This window comes from Salvelinus sp. IW2-2015, linkage group LG6.2 (genome assembly GCF_002910315.2).
Source record: "Salvelinus sp. IW2-2015 linkage group LG6.2, ASM291031v2, whole genome shotgun sequence".
NCBI classification, from domain to species: domain Eukaryota; kingdom Metazoa; phylum Chordata; class Actinopteri; order Salmoniformes; family Salmonidae; genus Salvelinus; species Salvelinus sp. IW2-2015.
Window position 1 is genome coordinate 6,988,701 of NC_036846.1, and position 25,007 is coordinate 7,013,707.

A 25,007-nucleotide genomic window follows, 5' to 3' on the forward strand; every position below is an offset into this window, starting at 1 on the left:
TTGCATCCCTTTGATATTTTAAGTAGAAATTGTACAAAAAATATTTAATTTTAAAAGCCTGTTTTATTAAATGAAGTGACATTTAAAATAGACCACATGGAGAATTCAATAAATCAGATTTATATATAAATAAAGACTTGCTAAAGTGCCGAAATACAGCATTTTGACATGTCCCTCTGTGACTTCTACACTGAACAAAAATGTAAACGCAGCAAGTGTTGGTCCCATGTTCCATGAGATTAAATAAAAGATCCCAGAAATGTTCCATACACACAAAAATATTATTTCTCTCAACTGTTTTGCATTAAATTTGTTTACATCACTGTTAGTGACCATTTCTCCTTTGCCAAGATAATTCATCCACCTGACAGGTGGGGCATATCAAGAAGCTGATTAAACAGCATGATCATTACACATGTGCACCTTGTGCTGGGGACAACTAAAGGCCACTCTAAAATGTGCAGTTTTGTCACACAACAAAATGCCACAGATGTCTCAAGTTTTGAGGGAGCGTGCAATTAGTATGCTGACTGCAGGAAAGTCCACCAGACCTGTTGCCAGAGAATGTAATGCTAATTTCTCTATCATAAGCCACCTCCAGTGTCATTCTAGAGAATTTGGTAGTACGTCCAACTGGCCTCACAACCACAGACCACGTGTAACCATTCCTGCCCAGGATCTTCACATCCGGCTTCTCTACCTGCGGGATGGTCTGAGACCAGGACAGCTGATGAAACTGTGGTTTAGCACAACCAAAGAAATTCTGCACAAACTGTCAGAAACCGTCTATGGGAAGCTCATCTCCATGCTCGTCATCCTCACCAGGGTCTGGACTAGACCGCAGTTTGGCGTAATAACCCACTTCAGTGGGCAAATGCTTACCTTCGTTGGCCACTGGCACGCTGGAGAAGTGTGCTCTTCATGGATGGATCCTGGATTCATCTGTACCGGGCAGATGGCAGTCGTATGGCGTCGTGTGGGCGAGCGTTTTTCTGAGTGCGGTGGGGTGGCGGTGAGGTTATAAGCATAAGCTACGGACAATGAACACAATTGCATTTTATCGATGGCAATTTAAATGCACAGAGATACCGTGACGAGATCCTGAAGCCCATTGTCGTGCAATTCATCTGCCGCCATCACCTCATGTTTCAGCATGATAATGCACGGCCCCATGTCCCCAAGTATCTGTACATAATTCCTGGAAGCTGAACATTTCCCAGCTCTTCCATGGCCTGTATCCTACTCCAACATGTCACCCATTAAGCATGTTTGGGATGCTCTGGATATACGTGTATGACAGTGTGTTCCAGTTCCCGACAATATCCAGCAACTTCGCACAGCCATTGAAGAGGAGTGGGACAACATTCCACAATCAACAGCCTGATCAACTGTATGAGAAGGAGATGTGTCACGCTGGATGAGGCAAATGGTGGTCACACCAGATACTGACTGGTTTTCTGATCCACGCCACTATCTTTTTTTTAAAGGTATCTGTGACCAACAGATACATGTCTGTATTCCCAGTCATGTGAAATCCATAGATTAAGGCCTAATTAATGTATTTCAATTGACTGATTTCCTTATATGAACTGTAACTCAGTGAAATATTAGAAATTGTTGCATATTGCGTTTATATTTTGGTTCAGTGAAGGAAGATTTTAACCCACTCAACCCTAGCATTTCTGCAAGTTTTCACTATAATTCTAAATCCCTATTTATTTTGTTAATTTGACAAAGTAATTTCTAAAGATTATTGTTTATTTCATGTTATTAGTGATTCATTTTAAAAAGACCTGTCCCTCATTAAGGCCAACCCTGTTACGTGAACTGAACTCTCCTTTTAATATGGTGAAACTATTCCTTTTGAAATATATTTTTCAAAAGAGACATTGAACGTCTAATAGTCAAATCATAGTGTAAAATCAGGTGAGCTGCTTGTACTATTTTTGTCAATTTTCTGTGTTCACCAAGTTACACCTAATTGGTGGAATAACCCAGCAGCTGGGAGAGCAGAGGAAGTTTGTGTAAAGGAGGAGGTTTGTGTGAGTATATCTCCCCCACCATGCTGTCCTCTCCTCTCTAATCAGCTTACCTTTGCATAAATGGGTATGTACCCCCAGCTATTACCCTGAGCTTGTAAATAAACTCAGTACACACACACACACACACACACACACACACACACCTGTCTCTTATACACATCTAGATGTGTATAAGAGACAGGTATATGTCCTGAGTTCCATAGAGCTCATCACACAGACATACAGACACACACACACGCATACATACATACACAAACACACACAGCATGACTACTCACAACAATATGTTAGGCTTATAAGATATTTATATATACATGTATGTATTTGCTTATGAACATCAATGATGATATATCCTTGATTATAATAACAGTCAAGGATAATACTGAGGTTTATCTCTGACCTGTGCTAGAGTGGGTGTTCTGGCCCCATGTGATGTTTGAATTGGTCATGGTCATAACGTTCTGTGGGTCGGGTGGATGTGGTGATAGACGATGGGTACGGAGCAGGGCTTCCTTCTGAACAACTGTTCCCCAGTCAGTCGGGGGCTCCACAGAGAGGGTCGCTGCTGGAATACAGCCCGTCAGTGTGCACTTCAAGGCAACACACCCTGTTTTGAATTACAGTACAGCCAAGTCCTGACACGTGTACCGACTCCCCTCATCACTTCCGGCTTTTCTTCTCAAATGGCAACCGGTTTCCTATAATAGTAGTGCACTACATAGGTAATACGGTGCCATTAGGGGTGCACCCCTCCTCTATCATCCCTGTCTCCTCCTCCTCCTCCTCCTCATTCTCTCCATCTTTCCAACTCTCCGTGGGCTATTGTGTGTCATTTACCAAGTACACTCTGTCAGCCTCTGTCAGCTCGCCTCTGGCTGCCGTCTGTTTTTATTTACCATACCTTTCAGAGTAAACACATTTCACATCACATACATAACATGAAGGATGAGTGACGCCTTTGCCAGGTAGCGATCAGACACATAGAGTTATTTACACTGTGGGTAGAAATGGAGAAGGTAAAGGATTGGTCCTCTTCACAGTTTGTAGGGCATGCTCCTAAGCTTAAAGACAGAGAAAGTGCTCAAACCTTTGCGCTCAATAAGTTTCATTGTTGGGCGTTGTGTCAACTCTGGCCTTCACGGTTGGAGTCCTAAAGGGGTAAGGGATAAAGTGCTGTAGACAAAATGAGAGAGGGAGAGGGGAAGACAGAGAGAGACTGAGACAGCGAGAGAAAGAGAGAGATGGGGGGTAGACAGAGAGTAGAGAAGAGAGAGGGAGAGAGAGAAGAGACGAGAGAAGAGAGAAGAGGAGAGAGAGAGACGGAGAAGAGAGAAGAACAGAGAGAAAGAAGAGAGAGAGAGAAGAGAGAGAGAGAGAAGCAGAGAGAGAGAGAGAGAGAGAGAGAGAGAGAGAGAGAGAGAGAGAGAGAGAGAGGAGAGAGAGAGAAGAGAGAGAGAGAGAGAGGGAGAGAGATAGAAGGAGACAGAGAGAAAGAGAGCGAGAGACAGAGAGAGAGAAAGAGAAGAGAGAGAGAGATAGTGCGAGAAAGGGGGTTAGATAGAGAGTGAGAAAGAGAGAGAAGACAGAGAGAAGAGAAAGAGAGAGAAGAGAGAGAGAGAGAGAGGAGAGAGAGAGAGAGAGAGAGAGAGAGAGAGAGAGAGAGAGAGAGAGAGAGAGAGAGAAGAGAGAGAGAGAGAAGAGAAAGAGAGAGAGAAGAGACAAGAGAGAATAGGAAAGAAAGAAGAGAGAGGGAGGGAGAAAGACAGAGAGAGAGAAAGAGGAGAGGGAGAGAGAGGAGAGACAGAGAGAGAGAGAGAAGAAGAGAGGAGAGGACAGAGAGAGAGAGGAAAGAGAGAGAGAGAGAAAGACGAAGAGGAAGAGAGAGAGAAGAGAGAGAGGAGAAGAGAGAGAGAGAAGAGAGAAAGAGAGAGAGCAGAGACAGAGACAGAGAGAGAGAGAGAAGAGAGAGGAGAGAGAGACGAGACGAGAGAAGAGAGAGATCATTAAGAGAGAAAGAGAGAGGGAGAGAGAGAGACAACCACCCCACCATCAAATGTTAAAATGGATCCAAAAGACTACACTTCCAGTACAAGAGAAAAAAAAAAACGAAAGAATGGAAACGTCTCAATGATTTTCTTCAATGTGACAGAGCGGCTATTTGTGGAGAGTTTCCTTGTATTTCAGGCAGATCCAGAGAGTAACACTGAGGACTCTCTCTCTCCCATGGGCACTCTAACTGAGGATAAACACTGTCATCTCTCTTTCTCTCCCTCATGCTTGCTCTCTTCACACAAGCCACTCTCCATTTCTCCCCTTCTCGTTCTGTCACCTCTCTCCTTCTTCTACCTCTCACTATCTGCAACTCTCCATCTTTCACCTCTCTTTCCTTCTCATTTTCACCCCATCATTTTTAAGACAGCCCTGTGAGAGCTATCGCCACACAGGTATCCCATGTCTGTTCATTCTCCGTACTGAGCACAGGCACCAGGCAGAATATACTGGAAGAGTCGAATTTCTTCAGTTCTATACGTTGAGATGATGTTCTTCAAAAGCTCTCGGGTTTAAATTAGAGATCCAACATTACGGTTTTAGACCTGAATCTCATGTTCTGCTTAATGAATTTAAACCGTTTTCATTTAAAACGTGTTTTGATCAACCTTAGAAAGAGCCTTTCGTATCACTGACCATTAAAATGCCTCGTGACGGTCATTGGCAATGAGAGGAACAGAATGTGTTGTGTGTGGTGTGGTTGTGGTGTGTGTTGTGGTGTGTGTGTGTGTGTTGTGCGTCGTGCGTGCGTGCGTGCGTGCGTGCGTGTGTGTGTGCGTGTGTGTTTGCGTGCCAACATCAGGTTGCTCTGTCTTTCTAAGACGAGGGTCAGTCTGTATTTACCCAATACACATTAGCTAAAGTACTACTCAGCGTTCCGAGCGGGCGAAAGTGACAGACACAAACAGAGATCAGGGACAAGAGTTTAGTGAGATGGAAAAGTAGACAGGAAGATGGGTTAGTCAGGTTAGAGGAGCAGGAGCAGGACTGAGACCTTCCATAGAGGATGTATAGTGGGTTTCCAATATCATCAGTATTCACCCCCCCGCCCCGGGATTTTTTTCACATGTTTTGTTGTGACAAAGTGGGATCGAAATGGATTTAGTTGTGATTTTTAGTCATTGAGATCTATACAAAATACTCTATAATGTCAAACTGGGAGAAAAAAATCTACAKATTTTAGCTAATTAATAAAAATGATCTAAATAAAATATACAGTAGTTGTTTCAAAAGTATTCACCTTTTTTGTTTAGGCAAGCCTAAATTAGTTCAGGAGTAAAATGTTGCCTAACAAATCACATAATAAGTTACATGGACTCACTCTGTGTGAAATAATAGGGGTTGACATGATTTTTGAATAACTAACCATTCCTCTGCCCCCGATATGTACAATATCTGTAAGGTCCCTCAGTCAAGTGTTGCATTTTGAGCACAGATTCAAGACTAAGGAGCTTTTCGAAAGCCTAATAAAGCAAGACAGTGATTGGTAGATGGGTAACAGTAACCAATCAGACATTAAATATTCCTTTAAGCATGGTCAAGTTAATAATTAGGCTGTGGATGATGTATTAAACCAAGCAGATACATTAAAGATGCAGTCTTCCTTCTGGACTGAGCTGCAGGACAGGAAGGAAACTGCTTGGGGATGTCACTTCCCACAGTTGTGTCAAGTTGGCTGGATGTCCTTTGGTTGGTAGACTATTCTTGATATACACGGGAAAATGTTGAGCCTGAAAAACCCAGCAGCGTTGCAGTTCTTGACACAAACCGGTGCGCCTTGCACCTACTACCCTGTTCAAAGCCCCTTAAATATTTTGTCTTGCCCCTTCCCCATCTGAATGGCACATAAACACAATCCATGTCTCAAGGTTTACGAATCCTTCTTTAACCTGTCTCCCCCCCTCCATCTACACTGATTGAAGTGGATTTAACAAGTGACATAAATAAGGGATCATAGCGTTCACCTGGATTCACCTGGTCAGTCTATGTCATGGAAATAGCAGCTGTTCATAATGTTTTGTACACTCAGCATATATTAGTGTTTTATTTTTCATTAATAAAATAAAATGTTATAATTGTTCATCTACTTTGACTTTATAGAATATTTTCTGTAGATCAATGACAAAAAAATCACAATCAAATTCATTTCAATCCTACTTTGTAACGCAACAACGTGAACAAATAGAAAGGGGGTGAGCACTTATGATACCTACACACTTAGACGAAAGGGTTCCAAAAGGGTTCTTTGTGGAGGGATATGGTTCTACCAAGAACTGTTTTGATCTGAAGAACCGTTTTTGGGAGACACTGATTCTTTGTAAGGCAAAGGGTTCTACCTAGAAGCTTTAACATCCTAAGAACCGTTTTTGGAAGAAAGAGTTCTTGGATTATTCTCTGGAAGGCAAGAAGGGTTCTTTGAATAGCAAGAGGGGTTCTACAAAGAACCTTATATAATATTTCCCAGCATGCTCTATTGCAGGATTATTTTCAGAATTGTTTGTTTTAATGTGTTTTTACATGTACATTGATTGGTTGATAGATTTTATGCCACACAAAGATAAATAACATCATTTGTTTTTAACTAAACCAATCTGTTAGGAAATGCACCTTATTACACCCATTACTGAGACAGTTGTTCCAGTTTGAATACTGAGTCTAACCAAAGATCTAATCTTCCCTACCCTGGAAGTCATTCTGAATGCAGATTGGGGGTGATAAAAAATTCCACTGGTTGGAAATCCAGACTCTGTCTGGATTTGAATTACACTTAACTTTACACACCACTTTTATAGAGGTTTCTAGGTAGAACCATATAAAGAGGGTTCTATGAAGAACCTTACATGGATGGTTCTAGATAGAACCCTCTACAAAGGGTTCTACCTGGCACCAAAAAGGGTTCCCCAATGGGAGAAAAACCGAAGAACCCTATATGGTTCTCCTTAGAACTTTTTTTCTAAGTGTGCAATGTGTATTCAGTGTGGGTCAGTGTGGGTCCGTGTGGGTCCGTATGGGTCCGTGTGTATCCGTGTGGGTCCGTGGGGTTCAGTGTGGGTCAGTGTGGGTCCGTGTGGTTCAGTGTGGGTCAGTGTGGGTCAGCTGGTACCAGGATACTACGCGAGGTGACCTCCCTATGTTTCTATTTTCATACGGCGAAACCGAGAAAACACACACTCTACCTCTCCCTCTGCACACACAGCCGGGCCCACACTCCATTATTGAAAAAAATAGCAGGCGTCACCTTAGACAGCTCAGACGCAGCAGAAGGACCCTGAGGGCAAGGGTGCGAGGGTGGGCAGAGATGGATAGAGAGGGAAAAGGGCAATGGCATTTAGAGCAAGGAGCCTCACTGACATGACTTGTCCTTCCTCACTGATACACATCAGCACTCTAATGCTTTTTATCGCTCTACCTTCTCTCTTTGTTTCACACTATCTCTGCAGCTTTCTCCATTTTTTCTCTATTGTGTCTCCTTTCTTTCATGTCTCTCTATCCCTCTCTCTGTCTGGGGTTTTGGGAAATGCCTGTCCTACACAGGAAAATACACAGAGTGCACAAAACATGAACACACAAGATTTAAGTGCCTTTGAACGGGGTATGGTAGTAGGTGCCAGGCGCACCGGTTTGTGTCAAGGACTGCAACACTGCTGGGTTTTTCACGCTCAACAGGTTCCAATGTGTATCAAGACTTGTCCACCACCCAAAGGACATAAAGCCAACATGACACAACTGTGGGAAGCATTGGAGTCAACATGTAATACTAGGAAGGTGTTCCTAATGTTTTGTACACTCAGTGTAGTCTCCAGGTTTATTCTCTAGAAGTACACAGGGAACCTCAAGACTCATTACTTTATTATACACAGTGAGGGGACAACAAAGAGACGGAAGAGTGGAGCAAAACAAAGAATAGAAAGAAGAAGGAAAGAGAATAAAAAGCAGAAGATGGGGTGAGGTTAGCGGAAGACGATTGGAAGAAGACAAAGGGAATAGAATTCCCCTGCAGCTGAAGTATTCATACTCTTCCTATAATCTTGTAATGGGTATCATTTTCTACATTTACATTTAAGTCATTTAGCAGACGCTCTTATCCAGAGCGACTTACAAATTGGTGCATTCACCTTATGATATCCAGTGGAACAACCCACTGGTACAATAGTGCATCTAACTCTTTTAAGGGGGGGGGTTAGAAGGATTACTTTATCCTATCCTAGGTATTCCTTAAAGAGGTGGGGTTCAGGTGTCTCCGGAAGGTGGTGATTGACTCCGCTGACCTGGTGTCGTGAGGGAGTTTGTTCCACCATTGGGGTGCCAGAGCAGCGAACAGTTTTGACTGGGCTGAGCGGGAACTGTACTTCCTCAGAGTAGGGAGGCGAGCAGGCCAGAGGTGGATGAACGTAGTGCCCTTGTTTGGGTGTAGGGCCTGATCAGAGCCTGAAGGTACGGAGCGGGTGCCGTTCCCCTCACAGCTCCGTAGGCAAGCACCATGGTCTTGTAGCGGATGCGAGCTTCAACTGGAAGCCAGTGGAGAGAGCGGAGGAGCGGGGTGACGTGAGAGAACTTGGAAGGTTGAACACCAGAAGGGCTGCGGCGTTCTGGATGAGTTGTAGGGGTTTAATGGCACAGGCAGGGAGCCCAGCCAACAGCGAGTTGCAGTAATCCAGACGGGAGATGACAAGTGCCTGGATTAGGACCTGCGCCGCTTCCTGTGTGAGGCAGGGTCGTACTCTGCGAATGTTGTAGAGCATGAACCTACAGGAAGCGGTCACCGCCTTGATGTTAGTTGAGAACGACAGGGTGTTGTCCAGGATCACGCCAAGGTTCTTAGCACTCTGGGAGGAGGACACAATGGAGTTGTCAACCGTGATGGCGAGATCATGGAACGGGCAGTCCTTCCCCGGGAGGAAGAGCAGCTCCGTCTTGCCGAGGTTCAGCTTGAGGTGGTGATCCGTCATCCACACTGATATGTCTGCCAGACATGCAGAGATGCGATTCGCCACCTGGTTATTAGAAGGGGAAAGGAGAAGATTAATTGTGTGTCGTCTGCATAGCAATGATAGGAGAGACCATGTGAGGATATGACAGAGCCAAGTGACTTGGGTATAGCGAGAATAGGAGAGGGCCTAGAACAGAGCCCTGGGGACACCAGTGGTGAGAGCACGTGGTGCGGAGGACAGATTCTCGCCACGCCACCTGGTAGGAGCGACCTGTCAGGTAGGACGCAATCCAAGCGGGCCGCGCCGGAGATGCCCAACTCGAAGAGGGTGGAGAGGAGGATCTGATGGTTCACAGTATCAAAGGCAAGCCGATAGGTCTAGAAGGAGAGAAACAGAGGAGAGAGAAGTTAGCTTTAGCAGTGCGGAGCGCCTCCGTGACACAGAGAGGAGCAGTCTCAGTTGAATGACTAGTCTTGAAACCTGACTGATTTGGATCAAGAAGGTCATTCTGAGAGAGATAGCAGGAGAGCTGGCCAAGGACGGCACGTTCAAGAGTTTTGGAGAAAAAGAAAGAAGGGATACTGGTCTGTAGTTGTTGACATCGGAGGGATCGAGTGTAGGTTTTTTCAGAAGGGTGCAACTCCCGCTCTCTTGAAGACGGAAGGGACGTAGCCAGCGGTCAAGGATGAGTTGATGAGCGAGGTGAGGTAAGGGAGAAGGTCTCCGGAAATGGTCTGGAGAAGAGAGGAGGGGATAGGGTCAAGCGGGCAGTTGTTGGCGGCCGGCCGTCACAAGACGCGAGATTTCATCTGGAGAGAGAGGGGAGAAAGAGGTCAAAGCACTGGGTAGGGCAGTTGAGCAGAACCAGCGGTTTCGTTTGACTTAGCAAACGAGGATCGGATGTCGTCGACCTTCTTTTCAAAATGGTTGACGAAGTCATCCGCAGAGAGGGAGGAGGGGGGGGGGGGAGGATTCAGGAGGGAGGAGAAGGTGGCAAAGAGCTTCCTAGGGTTAGAGGCAGATGCTTGGAATTTAGATGTGTAGAAAGTGGCTTTAGCAGCAGAGACAGAGAGGAGAATGTAGAGAGGAGGAGTGAAAGGATGCCAGGTCCGCAGGGAGGCGAGTTTTCCTCCATTTCCGCTCGGCTGCCCGGAGCCCTGGTCTGTGAGCCGCAATGAGTCGTCGAGCCACGGAGCAGGAGGGGAGGACCGAGCCGGCCTGGAGGATAGGGGACATAGAGAGTCAAAGGATGCAGAAAGGGAGGAGAGGAGGGTTGAGGAGGCAGAATCAGGAGATAGTTGGAAAAGGTTTGAGCAGAGGGAAGAGATGATAGGATGGAAGAGGAGAGAGTAGCGGGGGAGAGAGAGCGAAGGTTGGGACGGCGCGATACCATCCGAGTAGGGGCAGTGTGGGAAGTGTTGGATGAGAGCGAGAGGGAAAAGGATACAAGGTAGTGGTCGGAAACTTGGAGGGGAGTTGCAATGAGAAGTGGAAGAACAGCATCTAGTAAAGATGAGGTCAAGCGTATTGCCTGCCTTGTGAGTAGGGGGGAAGGTGAGAGGGTGAGGTCAAAAGAGGAGAGGAGTGGAAAGAAGGAGGCGAGAGGAATGAGTCAAAGGTAGACGTGGGGAGGTTAAAGTCACCAGAACTGTGAGAGGTGAGCCATCCTCAGGAAAGGAACTTATCAGGGCGTCAAGCTCATTGATGAACTCTCCAAGGGAACCTGGAGGGCGATAAATGATAAGGATGTTAAGCTTGAAAGGGCTGGTAACTGTGACAGCATGGAATTCAAAGGAGGCGATAGACAGGTGGGTCAGGGGAGAAAGAGAGAATGTCTCACTGGGAGAGATGAGGATCCCAGTGCCACCACCCCGCTGACCAGAAGCTCCGGGGTGTGCGAGAACACGTGGGCAGACGAGGAGAGAGCAGTAGAGTAGCAGTGTTATCTGTGGTAATCCATGTTTCCGTCAGTGCCAAGAAGTCGAGGGACTGGAGGGAAGCATAGGCTGAGATGAACTCTGCCTTGTTGGCCGCAGATCCGCTAGTTCCAGAGGCTGCCGGAGACCTGGAACTCCACGTGGGTCGTGCGCGCTGGGACCACCAGGTTAGAGTGCAGCGGCCACGCGGTGTGAAGCGTTTGTATGGTCTGTGCAGAGAGGAGAGAAGAGGGATAGACAGACACATAGTTGACAGGCTACAGAAGAGGCTACGCTAATGCAAAGGAGATTGGAATGACAAGTGGACTACACGTCTCGAATGTTCAGAAAGTTAAGCTTACGTTGCAAAAAATCTTTATTGACTAAAATGATACAGTACTGCTGGCTGGTGAAGTAGGCTAGCTAGCAGTGGCTGCGTTGTTGACTTTGTTTGAAAGTGTAGCTGGCTAGGTAACCTCGATAACTGGCTAGGTAACCTCGACAACCTCGATAATTACTCTAAACTACACAATTATCTTGGATACAAAGACAGCAAAGACAACTATGTAGCTAGCTAACACTACACTAATCAAGTCGTTCCGTTGTAATGTAATAGTTTCTACAGTGCTGCTATTCGGTAGAAGTTGGCTAGCTGGCTAGCTAGCAGTGTTGACTAGGTAGGAGAACGGCGGCGCGGCGGACTAAAATAGCTGGCTTACACATACAATCACACACACGTTTCCTGGTCCCTCCTTACATCCAAGCCCAGTATTGGCTAAATTTGGACTCCTCCTTAAATAAGGCGATAACCGGGGGGAAAATTGAGTTGCCCAGAGATACGCTTCCAGGCTGCTTCTGTCCAAATATACCCCTCCATCTCTGGAGCATTGTGACTATCTACAGCCTAGTGCTGCCTAGTAATGTTAGCACATGAATAATATCTACAGCCTAGTGCTGCCTAGWAATGTTAGCACATGAATAATATCTACAGCCTAGTGRTGCTGGGATCCAGCTAGGGTTCGCTCTAATCACACTCAAAAGACGCAACACAACTTACAAATTAAAGCCACTAAAGTAAAAAGGCCATCGTGTTACATCAAGGCCGACATCGAAATGAAAGCAATCGGCGCGCTAAACAGCTGACCTGTAAATGCAAACACTGACAGACACATCAACAGAATACATTGAAATGAAAGGCATAAATCAGGTATGATATTGCGTACATTCAACAAGGGCGCATGGCAAATAAAAGCAAACTCGACCAAACGATGGCAAAATGAGGAAGTACAAAGTACTCTCTCCCACCCCCTTGGCCTCCCCTGCCACCCCACAGCCCAACCAGCCAGCCTGTCACTCACATGCAGACCAGAGACCAGTGTTTATTCCCCAGTTATAATGTCTATAATGCTGAGTCATGCTGTTATGCGGCCTGTTGCCCACCAGCAAACAATTCAAATCCCTGGCTGTTCAAACCAGAGTTATCTGATAAAAGCCATCGCTGCGAATTATACTGCTCTTTTCTCTCTTTCACACACAACCCTCCCTCCTCCTCTTCCCTCGCTCCTCTTCTTTTCTCTTTCTCTCTCTCTCTGTTGCCTCTCTCTCGTTCTATCATCTCTGTCTCTCTCACTCACCCTTTTCTCTCCCAACACTCCTCCAGCCTGTCTTTGCCKTTCTCTTCATGGCACTTACCCTCTCTCCCTCCTTCTCTCGTGGTGTGTTATGTATCCCCCAGTCTCACCTCCGGGACGATGTCATGGCTGATGTGACCACTAGTTGGCAGTAGTAGATTTTCAATCTGTTATAAAGTCAAAGTGCACCCTATGTATATTTGGTCAGTGCTGTAGGATTGTACAGAACACGCCTTACCAGCAATAAAAATGTATTTGTGTTTGAGGCCATGGAGRGATCCCTCTCTCCCTCTCTCCCTAGGTCTCACCGTGATGGGAGATGGCAGGAAGGCAGAGGTAGATCGATGCCTTATGGCCCCAGCCGCTCAGCAGTTACACATGCAGTAATGCAGTAATGTACTTCATAAATATCGTCTCGAGAGCCGGAATGGCGGATATAAATTATCCAACCATGTCTAGTAGAGGAGGAGGAGTTCAACGAGGGTTGTTGGGGCCCATCGTTGTGGCTGTGAGTTACTCTTTACAGCAGGGGCGTCAAACTCATTCCACTAGGGCCTAGTGTCTGCTGTTTTTTGGTTGTTCCTTTCAATGGAGACAGACCACCAGGTGAGGGGAGTTCTTTGCTAATTAGTGATCTTAATTCATCAGTCAAGTACAAGGGAGCAGCGAAAAGCCACAGGCACTCGGCCCTCTGGGGAATGAGTTTAACACGTGTTCTACAGGGTTCAAGACGGGACATTTTGGTGTCAAGGTAAGAGAACTCTGTGGACTAAATAAAATGGATAGAACCAAATACAATGCAATAAGAGTGTGTGTGCCTGAAACTACAGCTGTGGAGTATTGATCTCTGAGCAGAGTGAAATGGCCTGTGATGCTCATTGGTTGGTTGGAGATGCAGTGGACTAAGGGCCTCGAGTCTTTATGACTCCTCTCATCTCCCCCGTCACGCTTACTGCTCATCTCTAGGCTCAAGACCGTAAAGTGAGTGTGTGTTTGTGTGCGTGCATGTGTGTGAGTGTGTGTGTACCCTGTCCTTTTTTTTGCTCTAAATAAATATAAATGAGAAACTGAATTAATGAATCAAATGCAGATCTATTTTATATACCATTTTTAATAGGTTCAGATTTCAAATGGAAGGCTGTAAGCTTACTGTAAGCTAATGCACAAAATGCAATTACTGATAAAAAATATTTGGAGTATGTGTTTTGGATAACCCATTAGATAACCCATTGGATAACCCATTAGATAACCCATTGATCCCCCCAGCCACTCAGTTAATGGGAAGGCATGTAGACTTATGAGTTAATTTATGAGTCATACTAATGTGTGTGGTATTTCTGGTAACAGGCCAACTTCATACAGAGACATAGGAAGAGACAGAGACGTATAGAGGCCTACATACAAATGTCATCTACATCTGCATTGCTTGCTGTTTGGGGTTTTAGGCTGGGTTTCTGTATAAGCACTTTGTGACATCGGCTGATGAAAAAAGGGCTTTATAAATACATTTGATTGATTGATTGAAATAGTTAAGCACTGGCCTCCCGAGTGGCGCAGTGGTCTACGGCACTGCATCGCAGTGCTAGCTGTGCCGCTAGAGATTCTGGGTTCGAGTCCAGGCTCTGTCGCAGCCGGCCGCAACCGGGAGACCAATGGGGCGGTGGACAATTGGCCCAGCGTCGTCCGGGTTAGGGAGGGTTTGGCCGGCAGGGATATCCTTGTCTCATCGTGCACTAGCGACTCCTGTGGCGGGCCAGGTGTACAGTGTTTCCTCCGACACATTGGTGCGGCTGGCTTCCGGGTTGGATGGGCATTGTGTCAAGAAGCAGTGCGGCTTGGTTGAGTTGTGTTTCGGAGGACGCATGGCTCTCGACCTTTGACCTCCGTACGGGAGTTGCAGCGATGAGACAAGACTGTAACTACTACCAATTGGATACCATGAAATTGGGGAGAAAAAAAGGGGGTGACATTTAAAACATTTTTTTTTAAATAGTTAAGAAGTGAATTAGTGACTTCCTCTCCAGAACAGAAAACTTTGACAGATCCTTTAAAGATCCAATCTAACATTACACCAGCTGCTGCTTCCATCTTGCTGCTTCCCAGTGCTGTGCTCCCGGAAGGGGGATTTTGACTTGTTTCTCATTGTTAAGCGATTTAAGGTAAAGAGTATTGTTTGTTGTGTGGTGTGGCAACTTGGTGGCAACCAGCTACAACACATTGTGTTTGGATTGCATTTCATGCTGTTAACTCTCAAAGCCGAAGGCTACGTTTTACATTTGCCTAGAGCTTTAGTATTTAATAGTTGTACTTATTGTGATTAACTTACAACTTTTGGGACGCTTCCTCACGTTTGTTGTGCTAGTTTGCTGTGTATCCACTGAACCTAACCTTAGTGTTGTGTATCCACTGAACCTAACCTGATGCTGTGTATTCACTGAACCTAACCTGAGTGCTGTGTATCACTGAACCTATCCTGAGTGCTGTGTATTCACTGAACCTATCCTGAGTGCTGTGTATCCACTGAACCTAACCTGAGTGTTGTGTATTCACTGAACCTATCCTGAGTGCTGTGTATTCACTGAACCTAACCTGAGTGCTGGTATTCACTGAACCTAACCTTAGTGTTGTGTATTCACTGAACCTATCCTGAGTGCTGTGTATCCACTGAGCCTAACCTGAGTGCTGTGTATCCACTGAACCTACACTGAGTGCTGTGTATTCACTGAACCTATCCTGAGTGCTGTGTATCCACTGAACCTAACCTGAGTGCTGTGTATTCACTGAGCCTAACCTGAGTGCTGTGTATTCACTGAACCTAACCTGAGTGCTGTGTATTCACTGAGCCTAACCTGAGTGCTGTGTATTCACTGAACCTAACCTGAGTGCTGTGTATTCACTGAACCTAACCTGAGTGCTGTGTATTCACTGAACCTAACCTGAGTGTTGTGTATCCACTGAACCTAACCTGAGTGCTGTGTATTCACTGAACCTAACCTGAGTGCTGTGTATTCACTGAACCTATCCTGAGTGCTGTGTATCCACTGAACCTAACCTGAGTGTTGTGTATTCACTGAACCTATCCTGAGTGCTGTGTATTCACTGAACCTAACCTGAGTGCTGTGTATTCACTGAACCTAACCTTAGTGTTGTGTATTCACTGAACCTATCCTGAGTGCTGTGTATCCACTGAGCCTAACCTGAGTGCTGTGTATCCACTGAACCTAACCTGAGTGCTGTGTATTCACTGAACCTATCCTGAGTGCTGTGTATCCACTGAACCTAACCTGAGTGCTGTGTATTCACTGAGCCTAACCTGAGTGCTGTGTATTCACTGAACCTAACCTGAGTGCTGTGTATTCACTGAGCCTAACCTGAGTGCTGTGTATTCACTGAACCTAACCTGAGTGCTGTGTTTCACTGAACCTAACCTGAGTGTTGTGTATCCACTGAACCTAACCTGAGTGCTGTGTATTCACTGAACCTAACCTGAGTGCTGTGTATTCACTGAAACTATCCTGAGTGCTGTGTATTCACTGAACCTATCCTGAGTGCTGTGTATCCACTGAACCTAACCTGAGTGTTGTGTATTCACGAACCTATCCTGAGTGCTGTGTATTCACTGAACCTAACCTGAGTGCTGTGTATTCACTGAACCTAACCTTAGTGTTGTGTATTCACTGAACCTATCCTGAGTGCTGTGTATCCACTGAGCCTACCTGAGTGCTGTGTATCCACTGAACCTAACCTGAGTGCTGTTATTCACTGAACCTATCCTGAGTGCTGTGTATCCACTGAACCTAACCTGAGTGCTGTGTATTCACTGAGCCTAACCTGAGTGCTGTGTATTCACTGAACCTAACCTGAGTGCTGTGTATTCACTGAGCCTAACCTGAGTGCTGTGTATTCACTGAACCTAACCTGAGTGCTGTGTATTCACTGAGCCTAACCTGAGTGTTGTGTATTCACTGAGCCTAACCTGAGTGCTGTGTATTCACTGAGCCTAACCTGAGTGTTGTGTATTCACTGAGCCTAACCTGAGTGTTGTGTATTCACTGAACCTAACCTGAGTGCTGTGTATTCATGAACCTAACCTGAGTGTTGTGTATTCACTGAGCCTAACCTGAGTGCTGTGTATCCACTGAACCAACCTGAGTGTTGTGTATTCACTGAGCCTAACCTGAGGTTTGTTATTCACTGAGCCTAACCTGAGTGCTGTGTATTCACTGAGCCTAACCTGAGTGCTGTGTATTCACTGAGCCTAACCTGAGTGCTGTGTATTCACTGAGCCTAACCTGAGTGCTGTGTATTCACTGAGCCTAACCTGAGTGGTGTGTATTCACTGAAACCTAACCTGAGTGCTGTGTATCCACTAAATAACCTGAGTGCTGTGTATTCACTGAGCCTAACCTGAGTGCTGTGTATTCACTGAGCCTTAACCCTGAGTGCTGTGTATTCACTGAGCCTAACCTGAGTGCTGTGTATTCACTGAGCCTAACCTGAGTGCTGTGTATTCCACTGAGCCTAACTGAGTGCTGTGTATTCACTGAACCTAACCTGAGTGCTGTGTATTCACTTGAACCTAACCTGAGTGCTGGTGTATTCACTGAACCTAACCTGAGTGCTGTGTATTCACTGAACCTAACCTGAGTGCTGTGTATTCACTGAACCTAACCTGAGTGCTGTGTATTCACTGAAATTAACCTGAGTGCTGTGTATTCACTGAACCTAACCTGAGTGCTGTGTTTTACTATTTTACTTTGTGTATCTGACTTCCTTTTTATTGAAACTGTAATAACCGTGTAATAACCGTGTAATAACGTAATAACCGTGTAATAACCGTGTAATAACCGTGTAATAACCGTGTAATAACCGTGTAATAACCGTGTAATAGCCGTGTAATGAACTACATATTTCGTAATTGTGTGATTCCATGGCCTCGTGCCCAGTTCAAGTCTACATTGGCTCTGCCGTATCCTTGCAACCTGTGGGCATTACGTGTGTAAGCATGAGTTAGGCAGAGAGTCTCATCCCTGCCATCTTAACCAAACATGAAGGGTAGTGACCCCAGAGATCTAATGAAGTCTTCCTCAGCTGCCTAGCATTTAGCCCGAGCCCCAGACAATTCAGAGAAGAGACAAGCCACCCACAGCAATGCATTCCAGAAACGTACTGCCTTCCGTCTGACGACAACGAAGATGCCAACTGCTAGGAGAATTTGCTTAATTCTGTGAGTCATCAATCGGAAATAAAGCTACTGAACAATCCGAGGTTCATTTCGGAGAAAGAAATATCTCGAGGATATTGTTTGTCATATGGTCTGTCAGCTTTAATGAGGTTGTAAGTCCAATGCATGTTAACACACTAGTCATATCTTTGGTCATAATGTAAAAACCCTGGTGGGAAAAGTTAACAGGAGTATGTGACGTTATGTGAAACAGAAAAATAGAAAACAATAGGCCAGGGTACTCAAATACTATTTGTTAGTTTATTTTTTTATTTAACCTTTATTTAACTAGGCAAGTCTATTTGAGAAGGTCCGGTCGCACCGGAGGCAAAGGTCTGGATGGATAATGTKATTTATCGGCGTAGTAACAAACCCCCACCTCGCAACTCATGCAACACCAAACTGTTCACACCACTCTTGTTGGCCGAGAGAGAACAGAAATTCCACAAATGCCATGGAGCAAAGGGAAAAGATTGCCGTTTTTAAGCTCATTTCCTGCTATTCTACACATTTTCCATGTCTTACGTGTGTGCATATGATCGTAGGAGCCGAATCCCGACCGAGCGCCATGCTTGCCATGCTCTACCAACTGAGCCACACAGAATCACATCCCAGAATCTCATCCCGTTATTTCCTTTTATTGATCCCTTTGACATGACATCAGCATCCTTCCTGTAATTAACCGAAACAGGTCACATAACTGGCCAGTGGAAYGAAAAATACATGACCCCTTCTTTTCACTGAAGAAAATAAATACATGAAATGAGAACGAAACTTGCACTTAACTTGAAATGTGTAAAGTACGCCTTCCATTGGCTAGCAGTGACAGAGTGGGCATACTGTATGACCGTGACAACAAATAGTTTCACAGACTTGGGTAAAAGATCTCTGAAAAATACAAAGCAATGTTTACACTGCCCTGGAAGATTGCTAGTGCAGAGCCAAACGCTGTTCAGTTTGACCGGTTTGTTTATGGGGTATCTGTGTATAAAATACTGTACATATTGCTGCTGGCTCCCTGGCAACCGTTGTGTGATTGAACACTGCTTTGACAAAACCAGCGTTCTGTATATTTAAGAGAAGCTAACGTGAGGGACAACAGTTGTATGGTAATTTTGGGTTTACTRTACAGCTAGCTTTCCATTGGTCCCTCCCTCTTTCCAAACATAAGAACAACCATTTTTAACATAACATAAACCAGACAGCTTAAAAGGAAATTAATCGCTTTGAAGTGACTGACCACCTGGGGCCAGAAACTGTCCCGAATACTGTACAGTAGTACTCACTCAACACAGTGTAGCGCGAGGGGAGACAGTCAAGGCTTCCCCTTTCACAGCAAACTAACAAGCCTGCTGGCGTTCCTGTCTAAAGAAATGCGTCTCTCCGTCTCTGTCTGAAGGCAAGCGTTATGTACGTGTGTCTGTCTGTGCTTCACTGGATGAGGACACACGGAGAGACTAGCGGCTTTGTTGCCGTCTTCGGGCCAGTGTCAGACTCGTCGTGTGTGTGTGTGTGTGTGTGTGTGTGTGTGTGTGTGTGTGTGTGTGTGTGTGTGTGTGTGTGTGTGTGTGTGTGTGTGTGTGTGTGTGTGTGTGTGTGTGTGTGTGTGTGTGTGTGTGTGTGTGTGTGTGTGTGTGTGTGTGTGTGTGTGTGTGTATATATCTTTGGGCTCAGCAAATGATTCTGGAACAGTGCAGAAAATATTGTCTCCTCTCCTTATAAAATGAAATACAGATAGAAAATAGAAAACAAAATCCCCTTATTCGGCATGCGAGGCCCGACACCGTCTGGTTGCAACAACCAATGAGTTGTGAATGAATTAAACTCAGGCTGAACTAGAAAAGAGTTGAACTAGTAGAAAAGGAGGGATTTGAAACAAAGCAGGGTGGAGGAGAATCAATACAGAGGAAGAAGAAGAGTCCTATCCTGAGTTGTTCCTGTCCTTTTGACCTTCTGTGAGTGACAGAGGGGGAGGAGAGGATAGAGGGATGGACTGATGTGGGGATGACGGTATGAGGGTGGGGTCGCTTTGTTTCATAGACGATGTTATAGTTCATCCAAATTACAAAACGACACATTGCTGTCCTTACCCTGTAAACAGTCTATGGACAAGGTATGACAGCAATCCATGCTTTTGTTAAATTCCAATGGCACTGTTTCTAAAGGCTAATGTTTTAGCATTTGTAGCACAAATCCTAATATCGGTACCATGACTTGAATGGGATTTGTGCTACAAATGCTAAATTATTAGCATTCAGAAACAGTGCCAGTGAAACTAAACCAAAGCATGGATTGCTGTCATACCTTGTCCATAGACTGTTTACAAGGTAAGGAAACCAATGTGTCATTTTGTAATTTGGGTGAACTATCCCTTTAAGAGGGAGGTTGAMGGGCGTTGGTTGGTGTTGTGTGGGCGAGTGTGCTGTGTGCATACAGTATGTGAGTGTGTCAAAATGACACAGTTCTGTTTCAAGGTGTTGGTAAGTAGCTGTTTCCCTCGAGGTGGTTGTTCCCCATGAGGGTGTTGGGGGGCGTCAGGGTCATGTTTCAGGTCAAAGGTCGTAGGTCAGTTCTGCTCCAGGTCATCTGCCGTGGGTGTGTTGTAGCTCTGAAAGAGGGGCTGCATGAACAGCCCCAACGTCCCGGTGATGCACACAAACACAAATATCCACAGGAACAGCCGGTCAATCACCATGGCAACGTACTTCCAGTCCTCGATGACCTGTGGCAGGAAACAAAAAGAGCGGTACACGATTTCAGATTTGGAAGACAACAGAAGCACAACAATATTGGGTCAAAACTATTGAAAGGGTTCAGAGTGAATAGACATACAAACTGTCAGAAATACAACGTGATGTACTATATCCGCTGTAAATGTCACCTCAGCTCATATCATCTCAAGGCTATTGCTCCTCACACACACACACACACACACACACACACACACTCACCCCCTCATCGTTATCCTCGATCTTCATCTTCTCGGCGACGTAGCGCACCCCGTCCACTGCCTCCTCCACATCTGCGTGACACTTCACCGTCATCCTCTTCCTGAACTCCGTATTCTCTGACAGGTCGCTGATCTTCCAGCCGTACCGCTTGGCCGACTCCTCGTTCACATAGAAGGAGTCAGCCCCGCCCATCCCAGACCCCCCTGCCACCCCACTGCTCGTAGGTCTGCCACGCGGCCATCCCCGCATCACACCGTCCCGGCTGGACCAGCCGGCACCACCGAAATGAGCCTACATTACCGGAAGATAAGGGCGCGCTCCGTCGTGCTCAGCTTCAGTCAGAGTTGGAGCGCCTGGGCTTCTGGCGGAACCTCTCCCGGATGTTGGAGCTGCCGGCCGACGCGATAACAGGAAGGAGGGGAGGCGGTGCAGGAAGAGGCGTTTTAACCCAGCGGGGCGGGCATGGTGTGGTGTGTTGTGGAGGGGTGGACGGTGGTGCACATGCAACCACACACTGGTGACGATGGAGAAGGTGACCAGCACCATGGCAAACATCAGATACTTCCCTATGAAGGGACAGCTAGAGACGTAAGTGGGACGTATCTTGAGATCAGCAGCAGGAACACAGTGAGGGCCAGGAGGACTGAAATGCAGAGAAGTCATCTTCTCTTCCACAGTCAGACGGCAGGTAGAACACTAAGATGGCCAGAGAGGTGATCAGCACAGGGGAGATGAGGTTTATGGTTGTAGAACAGTGGCTTGCGCTTGATGAATGAAGTCATAGGTGATGTCCAGGTAGGGTGATGTCAGAGGGTTTCGTTTTGCGTCCCGGCAGAGACACGATGTCCCACTCGAGCCGAGGCTGCTGGCGGTTCGAAGTCGTCAGCGGCTGGCGAAGTCCGCATGAGCGAGGGATCAGGTCGATCCTCCGGATTGTGTCGTAGGTTCAGGACCGGAATTATGAGCGTCTGTCATTCTGTTGTCGAGAGGGGAAAGTCGCGGACTCTCGATCTGGCGAGCCGATCTATGTAAGATAGGCGGGGGGCAGCCATACAACTCTCTCCATTGTGAGACCGAACGGCATGTGGAGTAGAATGACGACCTCGTAGTTCCCACATTCCGCACTGAGTGAAGAAAAGGCACCAGAAAGGGCAAGTCAAACAGCACATGTACACAGCCATATTACTAGAGGATAATTTTTATGTTATTTAAATAGCACTATAACTTGCACTTTGACCCCCCCCTCCAGCCTGCCCCCTCACCCCTCCCCTTCTAGCTCTAACTACTGAGCTACGTTACTGAGGAAAAGTGTACTTTCTATGCCTGTGATATGTGGTTGTCCCACCTAACTGTCTGATGATGAACACACTAACCGTAAGTCGCTCTGGATACGAGCGTCTGCTAAATGACTAAAGTGTCAATGTAAAATGAGACCTAGTAGTTCCTATCAGCATTAAAAGACAGAAGAGCACGGGGAGAGAGAAAGACAAAGGAAGACAAAGTTGAGAGACAACGGGTGGGACGGGAGAGAGAGATGTTAAAACCTCTTGTTAATAGGGGGCGCTATTTTCACTTTGGGAAAAAATCGTGCCCAAATTAAACTGCCTCGTACTCTGTTCTAGATCATACAATATGCATAGTATTATTACTATTGGATAGAAAACACTCTGAAGTTTCTAAAACTGTTTGAATTATATCTGTGAGTAAAACAGAACTCATTTGGCAGAAAACTTCCAAACAGGAAGTGAAAATTCAGAAAATGGGGCTCTGTGGCTTGCCTATTCAATTGCCTTATATTTATGGATCTGTATGCACTTCATACGCCTTCCACTAGATGTCAACAGGCAGTAGAATGTTGAATGGGGTGTCTAGCTTGATGTGAGACCGAATGAGAGCTTTTGGAGTGACAGGTCCGCCCTATTGGCAGTATTCAACTGCGCACCAGGGAACACGACATTGTCTTCTGAAATGCGTTAGGTATACACGACGAAATGCTCCGTCTCGGACTTTATTGGATACATATGAGAAAAACATCATAAAGATGGATTTTCAACCGAGTTTGACCAGTTTATTCGACGTTTATTGTGACTTTTGGAATTTTTCGTTCCATGCGCCAAGAGATGACGGACACGTGTGCGCCACAATGCTAGCCAAAGTTGCTAATTCGACAGAAGAAATGGACATTCTAAAACAAAACAACGATTTATTGTGGAAATAGGACTCCTTGCACTACATTCTGATGGAAGATCATCAAAGGTAAGAGAATATTTATGATGTTATTTCGTATTTTTGTGGTATATGTTGGCTCCAACAAGGCGGAGAAAAATGGCGTTGTGTTTTTGGATATTGTGGTGAGCTAACATAAATATATGTTGTGTTTTCGCTGTAAAACACTTAAAAAATCGGAAATATTGGCTGGATTCACAAGATGTTTATCTTTCATTTGCTGTATTGGACTTGTGATTTCATGAAAATATATTATATGAATATCCCTGTGGCGCTAGGCTAGGCTATGCTAGTCAGCTTTTCTGATGAGGATGATCCCGGATCCGGGAGGGTGATTCAGTAGAGATTTTAAGTGGTGTTGTTGACTGTGCATTTGGGTTGTTGTGCTTGGGGACAAGGGACAGAGGCGGGGACAGGGGGGCCATTGCGTCAGACACACCCCCTGTCACAGGACAGGCCTGAATCTGCGAAGGTTTCGATTTTAGATTCTCACCAGGCTGCAGGTGTTGCATTATACATTGAAGTGTTGTCAATTATAGAGCAGGTCAGGAGGAATCCAGCCATCACACTGCTCTGCTCCTAACAACACACACACACAAACCCCATGCTCTAAAGTCTCCTCGTGTTCTAAATATGCAGCTGGTTAAAAGTCTCTATATAGCTCTATACACAAACAACTATAGCTCTATACCCGAACAACTATAGCTCTATACACAAACAACTATAGCTCTACTATACACAAACAACTATAGCTCTAATACATAAGACAAGCGTATACGCTCTAATACAAACACTATAGCTCATACACAACAACTATAGCTCTATACACAACAACTATAAGCTCTATACACAACAACTATAGCCTATAACAAACAACATATAGCTTCTATACCATACAACTATAGCTTTTATAACAACTATACTCTAATACAAACAACTATAGCTCTATACACAAAAACTATAGCTCTATACCGAACAACTATGCTCTATACATAAACAACTATAGCTCTATACACAAACAACTATAGCTCTATTACACAAACAACTATAGCTCTATACCCAACAACTTATAAGCTCTATACACAACAACTATAGCTCTATAACACAACAACTATAGCTCTATACACAAACAACTATAGCTCTATACCGAACAACTATAGCTCTATACACAACAACTATAGCTCTATACGCAAACAACTATAGCTCTATACACAAACAACTATAGCTCTATTACCTAAACAACTATAGCTCTATACACAAACAAACTATAGCTCTTACCCAACAGCTATAACATACCCAACAACTATAGCTCTCGAACTATTCCACCACTATAGTCTACTAGCCACTACGCTCTATATCATTATCAAATCAAGTATATAGCTTATCTATACACAGCCAACTTCGTATTAAGATTGTTTATACCGATGCCTTATACAATGTTGTCACAAATACAGGAAGTTATTTAGGTCTTTCTGTAGTAGTATGACGCTCCGAGATACATGTCAGCTATGCTCTATACCCGAACAACTACCTAGTCTATAACACAACAACTATAGCTCTGTCAATTTTAATGGACCTCACTACACAAACAAATATTAATCGTTGGTGTGTGCTCTAGTTTGCCGGTCTTTGGGTCTATTTGTAGGTATAATAAAGACGCTACATTCAATGGGTTTGTGTATGAAGCGAACTATAGTTTGGACTATTGGGTGTAATAGAGCTAATTAGTTTGTTCGGTCTAGTAAAGAAGCTACGTAGTTGCTTCGGGCCGCAACAGGACCCCGTTGTATAGAAGCTATAGTTGTTTGTGTATAGAGTCCGCCTCACTCAGTATGTATCACAGGAGAGTGGTTAATAGAGCTCATAGTGATTGTTTTAGTGTATAGAGCTCAATGAGCTTTTGTATTGGTTGTTATAAGAGCTATAGTCTGTTTGATGTTATCAGTTATAGTTGTTTGTGTAATAGACCTATAAAGTTGATTTCGGGGTGGTTATAGGAGGCTATTAGTTTGTATTTCGTGGTAGTTGGAATGGCCC

The 25,007-nt window shown here is 45.1% G+C and overlaps 1 pseudogene; it reads right to left on the reverse strand.

Annotated features, from left to right (window-relative positions):
* Positions 1 to 18,081: 18,081 nt before the first annotated feature.
* LOC111965735 (neuronal acetylcholine receptor subunit beta-2-like) overlaps positions 18,082 to 25,007 on the reverse strand; it is a 25,512-nt pseudogene continuing 18,586 nt past the window's right edge.